Source organism: Camponotus floridanus, unplaced genomic scaffold (assembly GCF_003227725.1).
Source record: "Camponotus floridanus strain SB8 unplaced genomic scaffold, Cflo_v7.5 scaffold38, whole genome shotgun sequence".
NCBI classification, from domain to species: Eukaryota; Metazoa; Arthropoda; class Insecta; order Hymenoptera; family Formicidae; genus Camponotus; species Camponotus floridanus.
This window is the reverse complement of record NW_020229525.1, coordinates 1,253,238-1,267,762: the sequence shown is the minus strand read 5'-3', so window position 1 is coordinate 1,267,762 and position 14,525 is coordinate 1,253,238. Positions and strand designations below refer to the sequence as shown.

Here is a 14,525-nt window from a genome sequence, read left to right as displayed (position 1 = left end):
ATATTATAAAATTTAAAAAGAGCATTTATACGTTTCAAAATAATTTGTACGCAAATTTTTTCATGGAGCTTTTAAGGATCGAATAAAATAAAATATGCTCCATGATATTCAACGTCGCGGATCGTGAAATATATTCGTTTTGCCTTGCGGTCGCAAAATTTATTTGTTTAGAGCTGATTGGGTCACCCTCGAATACGACGCAACACATGGTAGAAATATCACTCTGAAAATCCGGATCGGTCTAGCTCTCGGGTCGCGCCGCTCGATTTTGCCTTATCACTGTGGATTTATTTGTTTCCTCCTTTTTCCCGCTCTCCATCGAACCTCATTAGATCGTTCGGCACTGTCGACGCGATAACAACGTCACCCAGCGTTCAGCACGCGCCCGTCAGCGCTCGAAACATTCACAGTTGACAGATGTCACGTGCTGGCCCGCGTCAGGCCTGTCACCTGTCAACCACCGGTCCGGACGAATTACGCGCTACAACGAGCATGTGTTACGTCTCGAATAATGCGCGGAAAATTTCAGCGAACTATCATTATATCGGCCGATACCGCGCGCCCGTGTACGTACCTTTGACAGAAAGCTGATGGACAAGCGGAGAGACAGAATACAGTTCCATCGGCCAAAGTTTACGTGTGACTCGGCGCGCGCGCGAGAGGGAAAGAGATAAAACAATAAAAAAATATATATTGCCCGTCGGCGCCCACCAATAATTTTCTATAAAACGTTGGCACACGCCGGTGATACTTTCTCGCGACGAATACACGCGAGAGCGCCGATTGTATATTACCGATTGTATTTAGAATCCGTGTGTTAACATGCGAAAAAATAAATTCCATCAAGACAAGTTCGCTAATTCATTCTCGCCAGTTTTATAAATTGCCCCATAATTTATAGACGTCCAAATTTTAATTTACTATAATTTGTGAAATTTGTAAAAATTATCGATGCGATGAATAAAGAAATAATAAATACAGTAATATTACTTGAATCAAACTTTTCTGAGATACATGTTTCCAATTTAAAATTGATTCTTTTGCAATAATTTTTTTTTCAAATCAAAGATTAACTGTAAACATTAGTGTCAAAATGTAAAATTCTTTCGAATGAAATAAAAATGAAGATTCAAGAGACAAAAATTTAAGTTTGTTCGAATAAAAGTTTGATTCAACGTGTGCTTTACTTCTCTTTAATTACAATTTCTCTCCAATTATAATTGTAACATTCTTCAACGTAGATTAAATATATAAATATACCTCTCCTGTGGTTATTCCCAACTATACAAAATCCGTGCAAAAGACGCGCGGTCGGCAGCGGAAAGAAAGAAGAAATGACTAACGTTTGCGCGCTGTAAGACACGGCAAACGGCATTGAAGAAGGCGCGGGGCAAACAATTTCAAACACCCGGCAACGAACATTACAACGCGATATTACGTGGGATGAAATAATCCAGCCGGCTTCCGCCTCGTGAACAGGAGTAAACGAGGCTCCCGTGCTAATTGCCGCGAAAAGGGTTAACGCCGTTCGCTCCCCGCCGTCGGCTCTCTCCAGCTGGATATCGCCATCCATATTTAATTAGCCGGCTGCGAGTGTTCTTCTTCCCCGGCGAAACGCCCACGTGGGAAGGGGCAAGAGGGGAACGGAAAAATCATTACGGTTTAGTCCGAGGTCAACCGTGGCATTTTCGCGCAAAAGTCGGAAACTGTAACTTTTTCATCCCCTTCGCGCGGGGGGGAGGGGGAGGGGGGAGACGCGCGCGCGACCCAATTTGATTACGCTCGAAAATACAAAACGCTGATACGCGCGCGGGATTCCTCAAGTGTGCGGTTAAACGCGCGCGCGAGGCGCTCCGTGCGTAGGTGAGATTGCACACGGGGTACATGTGTTCCCGCGCGATTATCGATTTAAAAGCGATTCCTTCGTCCCCTCTTTATTTCGCCGCGTCCCGTCCTCTCTCGCCTCCCCCGCTCCCCTTTCCACATTAGTCTTGGCTCGGCGATTTATTCGTATCGTCGCCATATCCGAAGCATTATTTCAAAAGAAGTGTCCACACTCGCCTAGGCGAACCGAAGAAGGAAGGGGTGGGAGGGGGAGGAGGAGGGGGAAGGATGGAGGCGAAGGCTGTTTCGCGGGTGGAAAAATATTTCTCACGGCGTTTACGAGCCCGCCCACTTCGGACTTGTCCCATTCTTCCCTTCGTTCTCTTCCACCCTTTCGGGGGACGTTCTCCACCGATGTGCTTGCGCTTTTCCTGACTTTATTTCACTCGGAAAAATTATCGTCGCGCTCGCGCGCGCCACCTCGCCCGCTTCGCTATGTGCGACTGCGTATCCTACGCGCTTTCGCGAGTCTGTATGCGCGTCCACGGATGTGTATCTGTATGTGTGCGAACGACGCAAGAACAATGGCACTGAATTGGCGTCTAACCGGTGAGCAATAGGTGCGTCCCTTTCGTACGAATAAAGGCGCGCCCGTTAATTAATGGCGCCGATAAATCAGCACCGGAATAATACCCAAGGAGACAACAGGAATAGTTTATAAAGCGGCTGCGGACTGCCGATGCCTTTGCCGCTCGCTTGTCGCGACGCGACGCGAACGCCGATGTCTCCCCGATTGACCTCCACCCAAACCTCCACCCGTAAAATAAGAAGGGTCGCCTGGCGGCCTTTCCCTCTTTCCGAAACAGAAGGTACTGTCCGTCTTTATCTAGCCAAGATTAGATTCGTCGGGAACATTTAATCTCTCTATTTATCTTAGCGTCTGCCCTCAAACACAACATGCTATATAATTAATGACGATCTTTACGTTTATTTATTTCTGCTGATATACACCTTTCCTTGGTATATTATTACATTTTTACTCGTTTTTCTAGCCTACCATAGATTCCGAATTAAAATATTTTTAATGACAATTGTTACATTTTACTATGTTTGTTATTGGTCGAGAGATTGTCACAAATATAATGTTACCAATAATCATAAAGATTGTCATAAATATATGTTATCAATAATCGCATCTAAAATAAATTAGAATCTAAATTTAGAAAAAGTTGTAAAAGCAAGATATAAAAGCGATGGTTTATCTCTATAGAAAGTCGCAACTTGTGCGATATCCGCGCGGTCATGTCCTTCGGATATAGGCCGCACCCCTCACGGAAGTCGATAAAGAATTATTTGTATCAGATACGACGTCGGTCTTCTGGTTGACGTAACGTTAAAAAAAAAGTCCATGGCGATTCTTCAAGGCTCGATATATAGATACCGCGCGCGCGCAACCGACTTGTCCTTTTTTCCTGATCTTGACAATTTCATCGGATCCGCGTCGCTCGGCCCAATAATTGAGTTCTTTGTAGCTACGTCTCGCGCGAGTTGTTGCATCTAGGTTATAGAAACTGTCCGACTGCAAGACACAGAAGGACAGATTAACGGGTTATTGTTAGGCCGATAAAACGAACGGCCAAGTAATATCGACGGCATCGCCGTCGACCCCGTCAATTCGTCCGACTCGTCGTGCAAATTAACTCGCCAAGTTTCGATTCGATCGACCGCGCGCGCAAACGAGGCAGAGCATTATCTCGCGCTGGGGAAGCGAGACGAGAGGAGAATCGATGTCGCGCGAGTTTACCCCTGCGGCGATTTACCATTTTTTTTCCTCTCCTTCGACCTTCGTCTCCTTTTACCCCTCGTCTAATTCACTTCTCGGCTTTTCGAGGTAGGATCGCGGGTAGGCGGCGAATTTATCTTAAAACGCAAAGTGAACCTCGAACGCGGCCGCGCATTGATATACGCGCGTAATGTCTATATTTTTATTATTTACGGACCGCGAGATAAGTGAGAGAGCCTCCTCCCGCGCCAACCCCCGGCCACCCCCGGTCTCTCTGCTAGCAGCCAAGCAGCAGTCGGGGCGTGTATGGTAGCAACATGATAGAGTCCACGGGGCAAGAAACGCGGGCATTCATTTTGCAAGCTCGACACACATTGGTAACCTCTCAGCCCGAAGTTACCCTCCTCCGTCCTCTCTGTTCCCCATTCCTACCGCGGTCCTCTCTCCTTCCACCCGCGGGTCCCACCATCGTTGCCACCACTGCTGCCATTGTATCGAAATATCACGTGCCTATAAATCACCGTGAGCACCGCATATTATACCTCCGAACTATTCGCGAGGGGTGGCGGCGGCGGCGGCGGCGGCGGTGGCGGATGGTGGGGCGAGCGGTTCGATCGAAACTGACGCGACGTCGATTATTTTATTTCCCTCCACCGGCTTTGGCCAACAGATGGAAATCAAGCACGCAGCTCTGTCGCGCGATTCGCCGCTCACATTCCATAACCCGCGATGAGGCACCGAGGGATGCCGAGCGAGCACATTTTTTTTTCCTTCGACACCTTTTTATTTTATACCGTATTCTTTTTTTATATGAAATTAATGAATCACGTATACTTGACAAAACTTCAACATCCCTAAAAAGTATCATTTTTAACGAGATTAATTTTCCAATTTCGAGAGAGAAACGATACATTTAATGCAAGAAATATAATAAGCTTTTAATATTAAACAAATTAAATCTTTTATATAATCGTGTATTCTTTATATTGAGATAAAATTTATGCAAAATAAATGGCAAACAAAAACACTTTTGAAAGTACGATTAATTTTAGCACTGCAAGCTAGCGCTCATCCCCCTTTTATTCGCAACAAAGAGAGAAAGCTACGTGAAAAATTTAAAAGGCACTCTAAAGACTCGTAAATATTAAGCAAATCAAGCCTACCGATATTTATTTAAGCCCTTTTCTCCCCTTCATCGGCCGTAACCTTGTAGCGAGTTTCTGTTTCGCGAAAGAAAACGCATTTCCCGAGATAATCGGCTGCGCTATCGAAACCGCCCGGTGTCCACGGACAAGATTTATAAGGATAGTTTATTGTTATTCCACCCCACTTGGTTTTATGGGTCTTTGCGATGCGCAAGGAGTAAGAGTGCGGAGCGGAAAATACTCTGATGCACGATGGACCAAGGGACGAGCATCGTCCAACAGTCTTGTTTCTTTCTGGGCTTTTCTTCTCGAAGCTTAAACGCGATCCTCCCCTCTATGACCTCAATGCCAGTCACGGTGAGATAGGGATGAGGAAACAACCGCTCACTCGAGCAAAAAGGGCCGGAAAATCTCCAACTGATACCGATAAGAGTAATTCGGAAGGGAAAATGCCATAAATCTTTTTAATTAACCCAAGTTTTAAATTAAGGCGTATCCATCGTTGTGATATCACGTAAAAAAAAAACATAGGTGGCGTCTCAATATATGAGTGGAATACGTAAAGTGTAAATGTCTTGTACGTTCGAATAAAAATAATGAGAAATATATATATATGTACCGTTTTTAATATTCGAATTCAATTAACAAGCCAATCTTTCAACAGGTGCATCATTATAGTTTGTAGCCAACAATTTTTTTGCAAAAATAAATATTAATTAACCCGATATGCATTCTCGCAATTCGTCATCTTCGCGTATAGCCGCGAAAAATAATTTAAATCATTATTGATCGAATGCAGCGTTGAAAAAAGCAACGCAATAGCAACGCTCGTTCGACCGCTGTTTCCGCATTAAAAAAATTGGCAAAGTGGAAGTACAAATCATCGAGCGACTACCGGTCATTCGGAAATGTTGGAGTGGCCGAAAGAGGATGGGGCCGGGCGAGTGGGGTCGGCGGGGGAGAGGGGGGGAGGAGGAGGAGGAGGAGGGTGGTGAGCATTTGCAGTAACAAAATGCGAAGCGCTGCACGCGTTAATTCCCGTCCATAAAAGCCATCGACAAATCAAACCTTCGACGTGATTCACTGCCGGCATAAATACAACTAGATCAGCGTGTGTACGAGAAACGTGGTATGAGCGATGGGTCGACAGGCGTTTGCATCCCCTACCCCTTATCCGCCCACCCCCTGGCGTTGCAGCCGCCGCCGCCGGCAGCGTGAGCCGCCCTCAAACAACGCGGGCAATCGCCGCCAGCGGCGCGAGCCATCCTCAAACAACTCCAATTTCTATATCTGTGCAACCTCATTACCGAATTATTACACTATTGTGTTCAAAAATTTGTGTATGCAATATGGATCAAATTTGACGCGTATGCCTTTCCAAATGCCCTAGCCTATTTTTCCGCAACGAATACCGATATAATTAATAAAATTAACTCGTATTAACCTATATTGCTTTACAAAGAGATCATTGAGAAAATTACTGTGGCGCTTTGATTATAATATTTATCATATGATATCAAGATACATGCAAGCGGTATTTCTGGAAAATAGATTCGCAAATATTGGGTTACTTTGATAAGATAAATAATTTTTTTTTGGTTGAAAATATGCAAGCGCGGTATTTCTGGAAAATAGATTCGCAAATATTGGGTTACTTTGATAAGATAAATAATTTTTTTTTGGTTGAAAATATGTGGATTATCTTGATCAACTTTCGACAATAATCTACGATATATCGATAAGAGATAAAGATGTTTGGCGAATTAAATACCAGTTCCTCTTAAAGAAATTGTTATACTTTGATTATGAGAGAGAGAGAGAGAGAGATCAATATAAAATTGTTCAAGAAGCATTTTTTGCGATTGTTGCCAAAAGTGCTTGACGTACAATTTCAAGACAAAAGCATTCCGCGTTAAGGATACAGTGTAGCAGAATAAAGTCGAAAGATACGATACAAGTTTTCCTTGCGTATAAAGTGCGCGCTTTCGAGAACGTTTATCCGTCGCGGCGCGCGCCGGATGTCTCTGAAATATATTACATTATCGCCGTCCTGTTTATGCACGCTTTTAAGGACGCGCGCTTTTAAGCGCGCGTTTTAATTCACGCTCATGCTTTGAGAAAGCGTTGGTAACGTCCTCAATTGAAATCGTTAAGCTCCCCGCGTTCCTAATTCAAGCAAGCGGATAAGGAAGGTACGTGGGCCGCGGTAGCATCGACAATGTGGAGCGTAATTATTCGGGAAAGATGGCACTTTGCTCGGCATTTTGTCGCCTTGGACCCCTAATGGCCGGTGGTTGATAACAAGGTTTACGGGCCAGACAGCGCTGTCCACTGAGAGATGTTGACAGCGGCTTTCAACCTTCCTGGCACTAAGGCTAGCTCCGATCCGATCACGAGGAACGCGCTGAAATTACTTGACTTTACAAAGCCTACACGTGCCAGTCCGCACGTCGGTCTATGGAATCAAAAGTATCAGCTTCGATAATTAGCACAAATTTTCCCGCTACAGAATAAGCACTTTTTACCCGTATTTTACGTGTGAAAAGATTTTACAGTCTCCATTTTATTGTACGTGTCATTCGTTATACGCACATCATATATGTATAATTAATTAGTTAGCATTGCGCCATTTTGAATACGAATAATATAAATAATAGCATTTTAAAACTGATATTAAATGACAACTTCAAATACGTATTAATATTATATAATCAAGTATTTTGTTATACTTTTTAATGCTAAGCATTTTTTAAAACTTTAATTAAATTTGCCCAATAATCTGTCAATAATCCAATTAACAAGCTTGTTAAAAACATTTGTTTTATAATTCATGAAAAATTCAATGAAATAGAATTAATATTTGCATGGTACACACGTGATGACGTTTTCAGATATTGATTATAATTCTCTCGATAGTCGTACAAATTACGACCTTGCATTTTAGGGAAAATGAGTAATAATTGGAATATATACATACATGCACAGCGATGATCGGATTAATGAGATGGTCGGCTTATATTCAAATCTTTTAAACGAAATATTACAACTGCAACTGGCTTAACAAATTTTTCTAGTCTATTTTTATTTCGCGCGAAGGCTACTGGAAAGAAAGTCAAGAGTTAATTTAATTTATTCCTAAATTTTTTATCAGTCTTCTTATCTGTATCAGCCTTTTTCTTTAATATGGTTATAATGTTTCTTTTTCGAGTACAAAACGAGAGAGAGAGAGTATAAATATTATTCAAATATATTATTCAAATATGTTTATTGCACATTAAACTGAACGTGATATTTGCATCGTTTAAATACTGACGAAATTAATTATTCTGAAATTGAGCTTAGTCATTCTAAAATTGAAAGATTTAAGCTAATTCTTCCGTCTTAATAAAAATATCGATTCTAGCAATTAAAACATTTATTTGTTGAAATAAATATTATTTAAAGTAATGATATGGGGGCGACAGTTGAAGTTGCTAAACGCTAAAGAATCGAGATGCGGAAGGAAGAGGAGGACGTATTTGCGCAAAATTTAAGGAGTCGCGCTCGCACAGTCGACTGGTTTTGCGGGTTGCGAAATTAGAATGTGTCCCGGTTATTACGAGCGGCCGCGAAGAATTAGCATATAGTAGCGCTCGCGTATACGTGGTCAGACGTGTTGCGCGACACAAGAAGAAGGCTTTCGCGCTAATCTCCGGTATGGCACTAAATGAGGTGGTGGATTTGTTGGAAAGAGCTTATACTTACCGGGGACACAGAGAGAACGCGCGGAAAATATGGCCCGGAGAGAGTAGGTGGCGAGTGTGTGGCTTCTGCTCGTGAAACTCCAAAGCTCGTATCCACACGTGGACTAACAACAATGGGATGATCCTGCCGGGATTACGCGATCCGACACGACGGGGGAGGCCTGTAGAGGTATCGTTGTTACTGCTTTTCCGGTGTTACGATACCCGGCGCGTGGTTTAACAATCGTGCGTCTAGCGAGACGTTTCGGTGGCGATCGCGTTGGAAAGCTGCAAGCTACTATTTCGGGCATTAAGGATTTCCGCTTACGAAAATTTGAATAAGCGCTCCAAAGTCATCTCGATAGCGATGCAAAATGTAATCAGCGTTAACGCGAGATGTTTGCATGATAATCAAGATTATCAACAAAGAGACGATAAATGATCTTTTTAAAAAAATTTATACGTTTCATCTCATCTTTTAATTTTATATTTGGAATAGCGTTATTTGATTTTTATTTCCTGTTTGCGTGAAATGTTATCAATTGTAGAAACATAATGATAACTTGTTTCCGTTAATTTTTTCATTGCTTTTTATAAGTAGACTGTACTTTTTACAAATCCGTCCCAACTTTTAATTAAAGATAAGAAATGCAAGTTGCGCGGCGCGATCTTGTTTTACAGTCGGGATCGCGTCAGTAAAACAGTTAGTTGAACGAACCGTTACGAAACGTTTCCGCGATTTCGAGGTGAAGCCGCACGCATGACCGAGCGGCTGGTGGAGGCGCCGGGCGATTTAGTAGTCGACGTTATACCGGTAATAGATACAGAGGGAGACAGAGGCGAAGAGGACGGGAGGATGGAAGAGAGAGCACGGAGCCGAGCGTGGAGGTAGGTACACAGAGAGAGAGCCGGGTGGTGACGTTGACTAATGATGGTGGTGAGAGAACACACTCCAGTCTAACCCGACCTGTTGCACCCCCAATAAACCCCGTCAAACGACGTGCCGCTAAATAGAATCGCGCCGCGTCTTTCGACCCCTTGACTGATTCACCCTGACATTCCGGAACGCGAATCCGAAACTGGAGCAGAGAGTCACGAAGATACTCTCGCTGGCTGATTAAAATTTTGATCGCGTTCCACCCGACGCCGAATTTACATTATAAGGGCGCAGAAAACTTTCTTGGACGCCTACTCAGATATATTCCTCGTTTTTTAAACAGCCGTTTATTCAAGGAACGCGAAATATTCTCGACTCGTATAGCAAGTAATTGAACGTAAAAATGTGTATGCCTTCCTCGCTTGTATCTGCCTAATCGCAAATTTAGTTTTCAAGAATAATTTATCTAATACGTTTTAAAACATTTGCAATTTTTTAAAAATATCTGATTTTATATGTATGAATCTAATAATCATGCAGCATAAACACTTTTCATTATTTATATCTATGTAACTTATCGAAGTAGAACAAAAATTATGAAAACAAAATAAAACTTAAAAATTGTTGAAATTAAAAAGAAATTCCACCAAATCGATAAGAAATCTCTCTCAAAATTAAGACTAAAATTAAAATTATGTAAAAAAATAAAATTTGTTTAAATTTGTTATTTATCAAGATTTCTCTTTTCATAGTCTTTAATTTGCTAAATCATCTTTGTAATTCTCAACATCTGTCATCTATACAAATGTCCGATGCTGAAACATTTTACGCATTTCTCGTGTATTTTCCTTCAACGACGAGCAACAAGACCGATATCTTTTCGAGCGATCCTACGGCATTCGTGATTCACGGCAAATGCCATGATAACTTGTCGGCATCCTCGATTCCCTTTTACTTTCCGCAAAAGCTGGGGGCAGACGCGACGAATGCTCGTCGCAAGACGAGCGAACGCGGTGACGTGGAAAATTGTCCGATTATTCGCGGTTAGATAAAGAGCTTCTTCGGGGGTGGCGGTAAACTTGCGAGGGGGGTAGGCGGGAACGGAGGGAACGAGGGAACGTTGGCGGCGGCATCGGACTGGCTCGTGACACCGCGTACCGGGAGTGGCGGTCGCAGTCGGTGCTAGAAGGTCGTATCGGATGAAAAGCCGAGCCGACGGACTCTCATTCTCGAAGGACGGGCCTGGACGCACCCTCAAGCACCCTCCAACGCGGATTCAATCCCGGAGATCCACGAAATAATCATCCAGCGCTAGTTCATCCCTTCGCTTGCAGAAGTCTCTTGCGGATGGTTCCGTCCAGAACGTCTGGCCAGAACGAGACGTCTGTCGCTCTTTCTTCCCTTTCTTCTCCACTACATCCCCTAGCACCTCTCTCTCTCTCTCTCTCTCTCTCTCTCTTCTTCGCTCGCCTTTCTCTTATTATCCGCGTAGGACTCGTCAATTCTGAGATAAAACGGTGATATCGAGCGCGCAGATCGCATTGTCGACTCCGTCCTGGATCTTGCGCGAAGGACGTGGCTCTTCATCCTCGATATCGCATGTACGAATTTTCCGACGTTAAGATTCTTTAATTTCTAATTTCGCCGCGAGTGGATTAATTGCTGTATTTGGGGAATTAAAAGCAAAATGTATAATTGGTTGGCTATTAACAATATGAACTCACTGACTTCCTCAAAAAGACATTTTGACTCGATTCATACCTAAACAATTAATTACGCGAAATTTAATTGCGCTTACATGAGCGTTGAATATAACGCAACAATCTAATTAACTCTAATCTAATTAAAATTCGCGCTATTAGAATTCCACCTCACTGACGCCGAAAATTGCCAATGAGAAAGACATTCCGACTCCCAAAGCGAGTCAAAGGGAGCGCTCGCGCAAACACGCCTCGCACACGTTCAATATACCATCGCGGGCTATCGAATCGTCCGAATCCAAATAACATCGATAAATATTCCTCGCCTTTCTCCCTCTCTTTTTCGTTTTCTCGATCACTCGGATACTCCCCGAACGTCATTTCGCCGACTCGTATTCAAAAAGAGAAGGGCCGATCTAGATACGAGAAACGTAAAGGGAATACCGGAGTCGCCCCGGAGATTCTTTCGCTCGTGCACGGTCTTTTTTAAGAAAAAGACCGTGGCAGTCCCTGCACGAGGCATCCCTCCGCCTGTGCTTTTCTCCGCGGATTTTCGCGAGGCCACCGTGTTCGATTCTACGAGCGCCGGGGGAGCGGCGTGACGGTACGCGATGCGCATTTCGAATCGCCGCGACGCGCCGCGAGACGCTCGGCCTCGTGTACTTACTTGCCAGGTACGTGTACTACCTTGTTTACCACGCGGTCTTACACACCCTCCTTGCCGCATGGCGCCATTGTTCTGAAAATCAAGAAATGTGTCACCGGCAGCGAGGGTAAAAAGCTCCGGGAGCCGGGAGCCGTCGTGGCGTTGTCAAGCCCAGGAGAACGTTACTCTCCTTTCTTCCTCCCCTTCCTCTCCTCACTCATTCTCCTTACTCTCTCTCTCTCTCTCTCTTTCCGTTTCTCTTTCCCTATCCTCTCTCATCCGCTCGCGCACCCGACCGAAGGAGCCAACCCGTGCCCGGTTAACGTTTGAACGGTAAATTATCTTGAGGACTTAAGCCCGCGTTAGTCTAATGCCGAGATCCCGGCGACTCGTCCTCCTCGGAATCTTAATTCCGTACCGCGCTTCCTCGACCGCACGTTGCAATATTATTCGCGCCTTGCTTGGTCTTTCGGGGCTTATTTTCGTGCATCTATACATGTGCCGTCAAAAATCTCACGATATCAATGTTTATTATAAATTTCGTGATGGAAAGAAACGAAAAGAAAGTACGAAAAAGTACTTTCAATAAGAAGGTATAACGTGTATAAGTTATAATAATTTATAATTATAGTATAATAATTATAATATAAATTCAATGATTAAACTTGCTTTTTTAATATTATATTTACAACGACTTGTAAAAATAGATTTAATCGATACGTATCTGATATTTTCAACATAATGCGTAATAATAAATTACGAAGTTACGCTCGAGTTAAGTCCCTTTGTTTTTTATTTATATACATATTTTTTTTAAATTTTAGAGTGTAATTTTGAGTCTGCCCCCCCAATATGAAAATTTTATACATCGTATATAATAAAAATTTATTTAAGACTCACCGGTACGATGCGCAATAGCAGAGTTGTAGTACCTGTAAAATACAAATGTATTTAAATTATAAAATAGAGTCCAAAGTAATATTTTTAAAAATAATTAAACAGACATTTATCAGGCATTTTATTAACAGAAATTATACAATTATTTCCGAAAAAATTCTTTTTAAATACTTTTTGGAATGTGTAAATAAGCATCTCTAATTCTATCTTTATTTTTTCTCTAATTTTCTCTTATACATAATTCAAATAAAAAAATTATAAATCTTAAGCAATGTTGAAATATTTATATATTTATATATATTTTTTTATTGTAACAAACTCGTATAATTATTATAAATATTTTAAAAGCTTTTTAAAATAAAATCTAAAATATATATTTTATATATGTCTCATAATTATAATAATGTAAGACAAACTACCGCGGAGATAAATACAATTACTTTCACAAGTAACAAATAATACAATCATAAGTTATAAATTTCTCACCTTATGGTTGCTTCACCTGATGCCATCCCGAGCCTGCTCCTTCCCGTTGCTGTTGTTCTGCAGCACTCGCACGATACGCGTCACTCGCGTTGTTAATTACGATTTCACGCACTTTAATTACCAGAAAACGCAGCGATTACACGACACTTTACACTCGATATTAAACATACATGACGTGTACTTTACGTCGCGATAGGAAAATAACACAAAGATTATAATAATCGCGATGAATTAATTAATTGCGTTTTCACGATATTCCCAATGCGAGGTGCATACTTAATATTGTAATAAAAGAATAATACGAAAGCTATAGTTGTACGAAACTCACGATTCACACTTTAAGAAATTTATTACGATAATACGACACAGGGAATGTTGCTCCGTACTCGCTCTCTATCACCGCGTGACTGACACGGTCACGCCAGGAACAAGGTCACGTCAACAGTAGCGCGCTGTACGCCTCAAATTCCTTTCTATTGTGTCGAATTTTACGACGCGTTTCTGTCGACACTTGGATTATATCTCGTTATCATTCGTACAGCAAGTTCGAACGAGCAAGTAGCGGACGCGTGTTACTCGGTGTATGTTCCATTATCATTATATACTTTTCGAAGTGCAGATTATAATTATTATGTAATGTGATTATAGCTGTTATTATTTAGTTTAATATTATTCTCTCGTCGCAATATAGGTAAAGCATCATGTGTGATTCGAATGATCGAAAGTGTAAAGTGTCGCGAGCGTTAATTTTGGTAATTAATGCGCACGTAGTCGTAACAAGCAGTGTTCTTGTGTGAGTGCTACAAAAGAGCAGCAAAGAGGATGAATAAGAGAAAAGAAGCAGGTCCTAGGAGGCAGCAGGCGACGGCAAAGCACTCGTGAGGTGAGTAAATCATAACTCATTTTATTATTTATTAATCATAATATTAATTGCTCTTTGTGTAATAGTAATTTATTTTACTATATTATGTCATAAAATATGTATATATATATGCTTCTATATATATACAGATTTATGTTTACGTGTAAAATATAAAATATTCTGAGATTGTTTAAGGTTTACAATTAATTAGAATATTTTCATAAAAATATAATATTTCCATAAATTAATTTAAAATTATATTTTTCTTTAGCATATAATTTTTATAACAAAGTTTATATTTTACAAGTATATTTTTATATCGTACAGGTCACACAATTTTGTTTCATATCTTACAAATATTTTTGCAGTGAGTTCCTATTTTTTATTTTAATCTTCAAATAATAAGATTTATAAAAATACACGCGCACATATAATTGTTTGGCCATTTCTACTGACCTGTTTAGTAATAGCAAATTCTTACTCAAATGTTTACTTCAACAACGCTCCAAACTTGAATAAAATAATTTTATTATACACTAAAAGTACTATAAGCTTCACGTTGTCGTCATTCGCGCCGCAAAAG

At 41.5% G+C, this 14,525-nt stretch overlaps 1 long non-coding RNA gene across 1 annotated transcript in view; it reads right to left on the bottom strand.

Moving 5' to 3' along the window:
• LOC105257725 overlaps positions 1-13,347 on the bottom strand; it is a 111,920-nt gene extending 98,573 nt beyond the window's left edge. Inside the window, exons 1-2 of the long non-coding RNA XR_889686.3 lie at positions 13,081-13,347; positions 12,598-12,629 (exon numbers count right to left, since the gene is read on the bottom strand). This is a non-coding gene — a long non-coding RNA (uncharacterized LOC105257725). The remainder of the gene's footprint in view (positions 1-12,597; positions 12,630-13,080) is intronic.
• Between the last annotated feature and the right edge of the window lie 1,178 nt (positions 13,348-14,525).